This window comes from Notothenia rossii (assembly GCF_949606895.1).
Source record: "Notothenia rossii genome assembly, chromosome: 2".
Lineage (NCBI taxonomy): Eukaryota > Metazoa > Chordata > Actinopteri > Perciformes > Nototheniidae > Notothenia > Notothenia rossii.
Genome location: NC_136904.1, coordinates 92,485,498 through 92,497,567, shown reverse-complemented (window position 1 = coordinate 92,497,567; position 12,070 = coordinate 92,485,498).

The following is a 12,070-nucleotide window of genomic DNA, read 5'->3' as shown; positions in this document are numbered from 1 at the left end:
TTTTTTTCTTCTTCTATTTACAAGTTGTTAGAAAACACTTAATTTAGTTTCTTCTAAGACTGGTGGCATTACAGGGTATATTTCTATATGTGATGCTAAGTTTTGTATATACATATATGCACTGTATATACAGTATGCCAGTGTATGCAAACAATGTTTGTAAGTGTTGTAGTCTAATAATGCATTTGTAGATTTTGCTGACATGGCATGCATTGTCAACAGCTTACACATTTGATTGTGTATATTACACCATAACAATTGTGTACGTTGTTCTGATCTCTTGATGATGCTGTTGTATTCTTATGATGGTGCAATATTTTATCTCTTGTTTTGATACTGTCTCTGCAGCTTTCCAACATGATGTTTCTCAGTTTTTTGTACATCCTCGAGGTTTGGGGATTTAGATTTTAAAAAGTTAAAGCCCGCAGACAGACTGCTTTTTCTTATGGACTCCACACACAAAAATATTCTTCCAGCGGTTCACTAGTTTGTAGTTTGCTCCTCTGTGCTTCCAGGGTGATACACTGAAGTAGGACTGTGTCAGTGAATGGCAGACATGACTGTTGTGTTCACATGTAATATGTACCACAATGCATCTGTGTGTTTGGGCTACTACAACAGTGGATAACTTATCAGCAATTGTATATTTACCATTGCCAACTTACTATATATTTCAACTCTAGTTCCCCCTTTGGAGGATAATTAGTTGCCTTTATGTCCTCTAAGAGTTATATATATGTCTGCTGTTAAGGATTTATTTAAAACCTTACTTTTTTAACTTAATATCGAGTGCCACATTTTCATCGTTCATCAAAGTATCCTTCAAAATAATAGAAATGACAGTGAAACTACCGTAACATCCCACCAGAGGGCGACTCTAAACAGAATATTTACTGTTTATCTGCCGACAATCAATTTAGTCAGGCTATTTATTTGTCATTTTCTGCAATATTGCTCATTGGCATGCAGGAATCGGTTAAATTCCAATCTAATATACGATTTTTTATGCAAATCCTGCCTAAAAGAAGATATTTTTAACTAAAGATGGACAGATTAACACATATTCTTCCGTATTTGATCGCACCGCAGCCTGACTGAAGATCATTCGTGGACAAAACTCTGCCTTTAATTCATTAGAATATCAAAATCATTGATACCTTTTATGACCTTTTGCTATATAGAAACTCTATTTAAGTTTCAGTATGTGCTTTATATGGAGCAGTATCTGCTAAACGCTGCCTTGTTCCTGCAGTGCTCGTTAAGTCTGGCCTCAAATCCACATTTAATCTTCATCACTGATCCACTCTCACTGTTGCAGCTCCTCACCTGTTCTGTTCGTCCAAAGTGTCTGCTGGGTTTCTCTCAACCTCAAGTGTTTTGGCCCCAGACTTGAAGTAGCCACCTCTTAATCTCCCTCGCTGTGTTTTCCAGTAGTTTGTAAATAATGCTGCAAAACTGCCTGGTTTTCCCGAAAAACCAAACGAAACCCATGCAAGGATCTAAAAAAGAAAAAAGACGTGATGAACATATGGTTTTTGACGTGGTTCCTATGGGAGAAAAGTGAGTTTCATTTGTTTACATTATGTTTACAATGGCACAGTTTTAATTTGTAAGAATATATATGTAGGTATAAACAATATTTGCATATTTATTGACTAAGGTTAACTGACATGATGTGTATTGTGTTTTCACATTTGGAATATAATGTTACAGTTGTCACCTGTATTACTATCTGGATGATTTTTGGTAAAGTAGTTGATCATTTGTATGACTACTAAGTGACTGTTTTCTGTGCCTTTTTATGGTTAGAATGCATGGTTAACTATTTATTACGATTTGGAGTCACTGAGATGTGTATTTTTGTATTCTGAATAAATAAATGGTTGAGCTTTTGTTGTACATTTGTAAGGTGCCTTAAAACAGGCTACCTATTCATATCTCTCTTCTTCAATAAAACCAAATACATATGCAGTTTCTGCCTCACTTTGTGTTGACTACCCTTCAAGGAAATGAACCAGTGCTATATCTCAAGGGAATACAATGAGTTCAAGTTGAGTGTGCAAAGATTTAAAGCTATTTAGTGGCTTTTCAAATGAGAAAACCTTCTGTTTAAAGTTTCTCTATATATATATATATGCTTTTAGCACTGGATATATCCATCGCACGCATGCGCAGTTCGAGTACCAATAACAACAAAGTCACCTTTGACCCACGTGACACCAGCTACATAGGCCGGCGTCAGAGGATCGGTTCCCAGAATCTTCCGGCGAGCACACAAGAATTCTGAGTGACAGGATACCCTGGCTGTCCCCCGGGACTCATAGAACCGTAGTTACAGCCGTAACTATCGTTCTATTTCGTCCCTACTGACCGCCTCTGCTTTTAGCACTGGATGACTTATACCAACCATGTCATGAAGAATCCAAGCCCTTGCTCACTACTGGAAGCAGCGGAGCTCGGCAAAAGGACCACGCCCAAAGAATGGGGAGTGGCGATATTAACCCGATAAAAACTGGAGAATGTGCCAGAAGACGCCCACGACGCCGCGGCGCAGATGGTCTCCAGGGGAACCACTCTCAGGGCAGCGCAAGATGTTGAGGTGTAGGCATCCCTCAAGTCCACGGTTGCGAACCACTCCCGAACCACTCCCCCTGTGCATGTGCTGTGGTCAGCATATGGAATGGCAGCACATTCAGGAATCTGTTGATTCCTCTGAGGGACAAGATCAGGCGAAATCCGGCGACTTTCTTGCTCACGAGAAAGTACGCCGAGTACTGTCGGATATGGATTCAGCTTCCTGAATAACCCCCAAAACCACTCCAAAAGGGTCTAAATCGGCCAAGAAATGTTATAACTATTGTCTACATGCCCATTCATTTGAGTTAACACAACTTATGCTAAGTTATACAATATACAAGTTAGCATCCTGCAGTTTTCATGTGCTGGGGACCTGTACTATACATTTCTATTTGTAATTTGGGGGTACTCAACATTCCAGGGTTCACTATGCTGGCAAGTAGACTATTGGATAAATCAGTTGTGGAAAAGTCATGTTTTTTCTCTTCATCTCTGGCGATCTCTGCCCATTCCTTTCCAGCTCGGTTTCACCACTTGTCAACAAGGAGTTACCTCAACTTGTGAAACATGTGGAGTTTGTCCAACTTCCATATGTTGTTGTTTCTGGTGATGTGGTGTTCCGCAGTAGACTCAAGTTTCCAGGAGGTTTGGCTTGCATTTTTTCTGAGATGCATTGACAGTCTACATGGAAATACAATAACATGAGGATATGGAAACATGTAGGGGAACTGTTTCAACATTCAGTCATCAGGTTTGAGTTATTCAAGAACTAACTGATTTGTTGTTGCATTTCTCAGTTCACTTATTCGTAAACAACAACAACAACAAGCAACACTTGGCTCACATTCTTTTGATTTTTGAGTTTTACCCTATATGTTTTCCTTTAAGCAACCAGAGAAGGTGTGTCTTTAAAATCTGAAGTGATATCAAATTACTCTAAGAATGAGGTCACACATGTTCAGTTCAGTTCAGTTTCTTGGATGGATTTACAGTCAGGTGCACAAGCAGACACACAAATGGTTGAAAAAACAAATGATGGTCAATCTACAAATTGCTGCTTGGAAATAATTTAAATTTCTTATGTTATTCTTTATTTTAGAAACGCCCACTTTCGTTAAAATGGGCATACAGTGGGGCAAAAAAGTATTTAGTCAGCCACCAATTGTGCAAGTTCTCCCACTTAAAAAGATGAGAGGCCTGTAATTTTCATCCTAGGTATAACTCAACTATGAGAGACAGAATGAGAAGAAAAAATCCAGAAAATCACATTGTCTGATTTTTAAAGAATTTATTTGCAAATGATGGTGGAAAATAAGTATTTGGTCACCTACAAACAAACAAGATTTCTGGCTCTCACAGACCTGTAACTTCTTCTTTAAGAGCATACATACATTGGAGAACAAAATGTGAAATTCCATTAACTGTAGGCTACATATTATCCACACAATTGTCAGCAGGGGCAATAACAACTAAAATGTGAACTAACTCAGCCACTGTCAGCGCATTTGATTACTGTTCGGGCTTACTGCCGTGGATGTGCTGCATTCCACTCCAAATAGACGGTCGGCCGTAACCAGAATCCAAAGGTCAGCTGTTTTATGGATTCTCATTTAATTTCCAAGAGTATCTCAGTACTGGGTTATTTCCAATGTCAAAATAAACATATATATATTGAACAAATATAAATAAGAAGTAAGTATATTATAGTATATTCAAGAATGAAAAAATATGCGCATATTTCTATATATATATATATGCACTCATATGCATATATATATATATATATATATGCGTGCATATATGCATATATGTGTGTGTCTGTATATATTTAGAAACTGTTAATTTAGTTTCCATCATTCAATGGAATATTTGTACTTTTTTAATATATACCATCAAACATATATATGTTCATATATAAAATGGCTAACTATACAAAACGAAGTGAGATAACTGTTTATGAATATCTGTTCAACTTTGTGTAAACTTGTGTAACTCATGAAAGATAAATGAGTGTTTCAATAAAACACAAATGTATAGTGCAGTTTTTGTTTTCATTGCAATATATATTTTTTATATGTATCAATATATAGCCATACATGGTCCATGCATATATTGCAATATATTTAAAAATATAGACTACTTTCCCATATGGAAATGTATGATCCAGTATATTGTATTAGGCCTATATTTACCAATATATTACAATATATTTTTGTTTCATAAGGGTATTTACAAATTTTAAGCAGCCATTTGCGAGTGCTTTGTATCTGTTACAAGCAGCCATAGAAAGGGTGCTTTAGAAAATAACAAAACGGTATATAATGTAGGCTACCATAAAAAATGGGTCTGCAGGGGGATTTAAATACATGCAAAATGCAATATTTGAATAAATTCAATGACACATGTTTGCATTTCACTTCTTTCCACAGGGGTAGTTTGTGTGTTTATATATCTTTATCCACTGTGGCATAAAATCGGATTCTATTCAACATAAATGCTGTTAAAAAACGTTACTAAACCATGTTCAAAACACCCTGCAGTTTGATTGCTCTGTGATCGACAGCGCCAGTGCGACACACATCGTTTTCTCGTTCGATTGATGATGCCTCGGTCTTGTTTTCATGGGAAGAAGGTGATGCGCCGGAAATGGGGAGTTCGGTTCATTTTGGAGAATCGGTGAAAATGACTCGTTTTCAGCATTCTTTATTTACCATTCATTCAAGTATTGTATGCCTTTTATCTGCTAATGCACAGGAGGAAGAGTGATAAACTGTCTGTCTAGTGGCTTACATAACAGTTAAAGTTTACAGCCTATGAAACATGGAGCATTTTTTCCCCTTTTATTAATTTTTATGTCAATTTGCACATTTCATGGTGATGCTCTCCCTCTCCCCTTAAAGGTGGGGTAGGCTATGTAATTTATTTCAGAAACACTTTTTGTTATATTCCATGGAATGCTCTTAACATCCCGATAGCAATGAATATATTAAGAGTGATAATTAAAATAAATACATAAAAAAATGTCATCTGTGGAAGCCGTGGCGCTGTAAAAAGCACGACCAATCATCTGAGCCGGCCCGGCTAAAATAACTGGATGGCCTACCTGCCTGTCAGCCTTCATCTGTGCACAAACTTATCTCGTGCCCTCATTGGTCATGTGCGCGTTTGTGTGTGTTGGAGGAGGGGCTCTGTGAGGAAGTCTGAAGGAAGAGGCAGATTTTTTCCAGCTGTGTATTTTCAGATTCTAGTGCACTTGAGCTGGTTTCTCCAAAATTACCTACCCCACCTTTAATAAATCCTAACAGTCATCATCATGTCAACCACAACACAGAGAAATACTGATAGAAATGTGTGTGTAGTTGTTGATACATTGCTGACAGAGGGAACTACATTTGAATACAGATTTAAGAAATATCAGTTTTTGAGCATGTAATAAGCATGTTTTGTCTTGACTATATTACAACTATATTATAATAACCTCATCCCACAATGTCGCTTGGGGCCCCAAGTTGGCCAGGGACAGCCTACCTGTCAGTATAATAATAATACATTATATTTTTATAGGGCTTTTCAAGAACTCAAAATCGCTTTACAATATAAGGGAAGGTTAGGGTGGGGGGTATAGGACTATCAAACTTGATCAACCGGCATGGATTGATGGGGGGTGGGCTATGAGTAGACAAGAGGAGAAGAGATGAGTTTTGAAAAGGGACTGGAATACTGTGAGGGTCTCAGAATAGCAGAGATCTTTGGGACAATATGTTCAAAACTTTTTTTTCAAAATGTAAAAAAAATATCTAAAATTATAAATAGTGAAAAAATCTATATAAAATATTTCAGTGTGAACCAAAATATAATACAAGTGATTTTTCTTAACCAAAATGACAAAATTGGCATACAAATATTTTATATAATAATAGGGTCCTTTTTTTACCCACTTATGGAAGAGTGTAGGTTCCAGTGACTCGTGCATCTAAGGGTTAAGTACACTTTTGAGGTACTTTATACTTTACTACATTTTGGAGGCAATTTTGTACTTTTTACTCCACTACTATTTATTTTACAAATGTTGTTACCTGCTAATTTGCAGGTATGAATTTAAAATACAGAATATAAATCAACCAAAAGAATCATGATTTGTTGTAATGATTATTAGAGGTTAAGCAACACAGCAGTGTATCAAGTAATTTAAATAACCCCCACCTTTACCAAGTGAAGATTGACATTAATGCAATAATAATTATAATATTTTTAAATCTGATGTGGGCCATACCGGAACATTTGTACTTTTTGTACTTGAAGTGTATTGAGATACCAATACTTTTGCACTTTTACTTTACAATTGTGTAGTACTTCTTCCACCTCTGATAAAATTGTAAAACTGGAGTAAGGGAAGCATGAGTGAAGTTGCTTCCCTTTAGTTACGTTGGTTACGTTGGTTACGTAATTTATGTCAGTTACGTTAGCAAGAACCGTTCCTAACTGACGGATCGTTGACGGTTCGCGCATGAAACCCAGCGGCTGTCGTCAACGCTGCTGGAGACCTATGCTGGAGACCCACCGACACTGAGGGGTGAGGAAATATCACTCAATAACGTCTAATAGTCATGTTAATACAGCACTGTAAAGACAAGATAATGCTGTTTGTTGTTGTGTAGTTAAATCTAATGTTGTTAGCTTCGTGGCTAGCTAACGACAATACGGTGACGTCACAGACCGCGGCCTACTAGCCTCTGTGATTGACAGCTTGTCAACTAACAAGGTGGTTTTATGAAGCTCTGTGTGACTGTCATTACCTGTGGTTTTAAAAAGTGTTTGTTTTGAGCTGAAATGGCTTCATAATGGCGTGTGTGTTGACTGTGTTGTGTTAGCATAGAGCAGTTAGCGGTGGTGAGTCAACATCAGCATCCACAGAGAGAGGCTCCTCTTCGGCCTGCTGCTGCGGAGGAGGACCAGCCCCACAAACTGCAACATTACACAGCTATTCCTCCACCATAACATTCCTTTATTAACCTTTCGCTAACGTTAATAGGTGTGTTACATGCATAGGTGTTGAATGCAACATCCAGTCTGATGTATGACAGTCATTTTCAGCTAAATGTGTTATATTTCTGCTCCTTGAATCGGTTGCATGAACACATTTAGCTGAAAATTACATTTCAAGATTCAAGATTCAAGGCTTTTATTGTCATTTGAGCATAGCTACAGTGTAGTTATGACAATGAAAATATTAGGTCACAGGCTCCTCTAACAGTGCAACACAATATAACAGATAAAATAGTGCAAGTAAATACAAATATAATATAAATAGTGTGGAATAGTCTATATAATTAATTGGAAAATTGTATATATAAATTGTAAAGACATGTAAACAACTGTCATATATCTGACTGGGTATTGGATCATATAGCTATGCATGTCATACACCTATTTACGTTGATCTCAATTCAGAGAGCTACATTTGTCACTTTGCACATGAGATGCATTTATTAACCTTGTGCTAACGTAAATAGGTGTATGACACGCATGGTTGTATTTCAGCTAGATTTATTCATGCAACCGATACAAGAAGCAATGATGTTGCACTTGACAGTATAAAATTAATTTTGTAGACACAGTATTTAGTGAACACATCATCTCTTACTTGCAAAATAACAAATGTAGCTCTCTTTCCTTGAGAATATGTGTATGACATGCGTAGGTGTAGCATGCATCACCTAGTCTGATGTATGAACGTTGTTTATAAGTCATTTTCAGCTGAATGTGTTCATGCAACCAATTTGAAATGCCATGATGATGCACTTGACAATATAATATACTTTTGCTGTGTGCAATGCTTAGTGAAAACATGATTTCTTACGTGCAAAATGACTCTCTTTCTCTGAAGGAGGAAGGTGTTGTTTTCAAGACATCCAGAGGTGACTCTTAAGAGCTTAAAATAGAAATTGCATTGTGCTGTTCAAGTGGAACTGAACACTAAAGTAAATACTTGAATGTGTGCCATCAATAGTTGACATTAGAGCTGCAATGAGCTGTTGATCGACAGAAAGTAATCATTTTTTAATCATTCTTGCAAAAATGGCAACGAATGCTGTTATCAGCTCTCACTTCTGCTTTTCTCTGTTTTATGTCACATTATTCTGGATATCTGTGGGCCTTGGACTACAAAAGACTTTTAAGGGAATAACTTAGACTTTGAAAAACTGGGTGCTGTGTTCTGATATTTTAAGGACAAGTTGATTAGTAAAGAAAAAGATTAATTGATAGTTGCATTTTTGTTTTGAGACAGTACATCATTATTGTGTCTCAGGAGTTTTTCTCTTTAGAGTAGGGCTGCATCTTATTCTTCTAATTATTGATTAATAGAATAGAATGGGAGGAATGAACCCCTCTTCAATGGTCACACATGCAGAGCACACAGCACACAGGGAAATGTGTTCTCTGCTTTTAACCCATCCTAGCACCAGGAGTCTAGTACTAGGAGCAGCGCCCAGGGAGCAATGGGAGTGGGGGATGTCTGGTGCCTTGCTCAAGGGCACCACGGCAGGGCAGGAGGTGAACTGGGACCTCTCCAAGTAGCAGTCCACACTCATATTTAGGTCTGTTCGGGGACTTGAACCGGCGACCCTACGGCTCACAGTCCATGCCCCTACTGACTGAGCCACTGCCGGACATTAACCTCTCAATGTCTCTCAAAATGTCATAAAAGTGATTGTTTGAAACCCAAAGACATTTAATTCCTCTCACATTCGACAAAGAAAATCAGTAAATCCTCACAATTGATGGAGGACATTTTGACACACACAGTAGAAAAGCACAGGTGTGTATAAAACAAAGGAATGACAGTTTCCCTCACTTACCTGTTTTAGTTTCAGAGTCCTGGTTTTGTTAGTGCTGTTTCTCTCATTGTCTCCATGTCACACCTTACTGGGACCCGTGTATAGAACAGAGGCATCGTTAAGGTTTATTAGTAGCACCTGTGATTGTCCTGCTATCACACACCAAGCTCTACTGAATGTAAAACACCTAATCAGATGCAGGAACTCGGCAGTGTCTTTTGCATGAGAAGTGAATTAATCATCATTTAAAATAGCTGCTGATCATTTATTTGGCGAATTATCATTTGAACTGTACTACGGAGCATCTGCAGCTCCAACATATGTCTCTGTATGCCACAACCAAGTTCAATTCAAGGCTTTATTGTCATTACATTATTATTAGGGCTGTCAAACGATTACAATTTTTAATCAGATTAATCACAGTTTACAAATTAATCAATCAGATTAATGACCATTCGAATTATGTCCAAAATATGCCATTTCTGTATGTATATTGTTGTGGGAATGGAAAGATAAATGAAGGAAGGCGGATATATCCATTTAACATACAGTATGTTTATTATAACATTGTTCTGTGTGTCAAAATGAAAGACAGCCCACACACCTATCAATCATCAAACCGTGGGGTCTTATTTCATTACGTGTTGATTTCTATCAACACGTAATGTTGTATCGATGTATATAGAGATGCACTACTGCAAAAATGTATTCTCTGTCGGGACTTCCTGCAACAACACCACGCCGTTATCTTGATTCTGATTGGCCAGAAGACATTATCAAAGATGTTCTATTGAGAAGACGATCACTACGTGACAAAAGTTTTCAAAACCGTTTCTAGTCTTCGGTATTTCCAGACAAGTGGCTACTGAAATCAATCTCACTAACTGCTGTCTGTGCAATTTACTCCGCGCGTTGGCGGACTTTATTTTGCTTACTTTAACATCATTGTTCATGGTGGGGCTAAGACATTTCTTGGTATGGCTGTAGCCTACCCCAGCGCTGCCACTGGTGGGATGTACGGGGCGGGCCATTCTGCACATGCGTTAAATGCGTTAAATATTTTAACGCAATTAATTCAAAAAATTAATTACCGCCGTTAACGCGATAATTTTGACAGCATTAATAATTATGTGTACAGTATGTTTGTCAACTTAAGAGAATAAAAGTTCACATTTGTAAGACATTAGTAATGAAGACACTCTTAAAATGTGTTTTCTTCTTAATGTCATAATGTCTCATCTTTTCTCCACTGATATCTCCGGAGCAGAAGGTCACCTGCTACAGAGCAGCGCTTGTTTTCTCACTCTGACTTCTTCTCACGTCTCGCAGTCTGTTCTCAGTTTTCTGTTTATCTCTCCTTCCGGCCACCCACACTTCGTTCTCAAAATGTTGGCCCTCATCAGCTCCGAAGCAAACAGGATTTTAGATTTTAGACTACACAGTTCCTGCCCTTGACAGGTTGTTTTTCTGTCTCCTCTCCAAGAAGATCACAAACACGCCCGAGAATCCTTTTGGCGGCGGGCTCTGCTTAGCTTCATTCCATTTTTGTGATGATAATTTGTTTGAGGAGTCATTGTTTTTAAGCCTCAACTAGTCTCTCTTAATTACAGTTTATCCATGACAGGGCAAATACCAAATAGTTTAGCTGTAATTGGACCACATTGGTTGCACGATGTGGTGACGTACTGTAGCTTGGTTTTCACCGTGTGTCACTGAATACTAGAGCTGTGTACTGAACATAAAAACGTCTCAAGCTAATGAAAGCAGATTTGCTAACGACTGAATCTCTGTTCAGGATAGTCGGAGCCATAACAGAAGTCATGTGCGTCACTTTGTTTGAAAAAGTGGTTGAGACACTACCTTAAGCGCCCCGTAAACAATAAATACATATATACGTACTTTTTTTGACAACTAGTGCAGTTACTATGCTACGCTGCTGGGAGCAACAATAGCTTTCCTGTTCTTTCTTCAATTATTACTAATATTAAAGTTGTCGCAGGTCCACTTGGGTCACCAGAAATACCCCCAGAAAGTGTGAACAGTCCTCCAGATTGAATACGTTCTCTTAATAATAATAATAATAATAATAATAATAATACATGGGATTTTTATGCTCAAAGACGCTCATGTGCAAAAAACTTCCTCAAAGTGTACAATTCTTTGTGCACGCTATTTTCAGAACAGTTTTAAACAAATGATCCGATTGCAAAGTGGTGGGGACAAAACATGCCCATTTCTAAAAGTGGTGGAGGACATATTCCCTGCGTCCCCCCGGTATAAATGACGCCTTTGACAGACGTCACTGTGCCGGCTTGCCTTGTGATTGAATTTGCTGCATAGTTGAGGTTTATGTAGCAGCAGCAGCTGGTCGTGTTGTTTTTGCACACTGCCCACCAAGGCACCCACGAGAAGCTAGGAGGTCCTGGATCAGTGGAGGAAACCTGTGCTCTTGCTCTTGTTCTTTATTAGGATCCCCATTAGCACTAGCATGAGCATCGGCTATTCTTCCTGGGGTCTCCTAGGGAATAATGAAATGAAACATTATAATTATTATACTATACAAACTTAATCAGTGTCAAATTGATAAACAAAAATATTACTGACTCTAAATTATATATAAACAAATGATCTACACTCACTGTCAAAACATACAT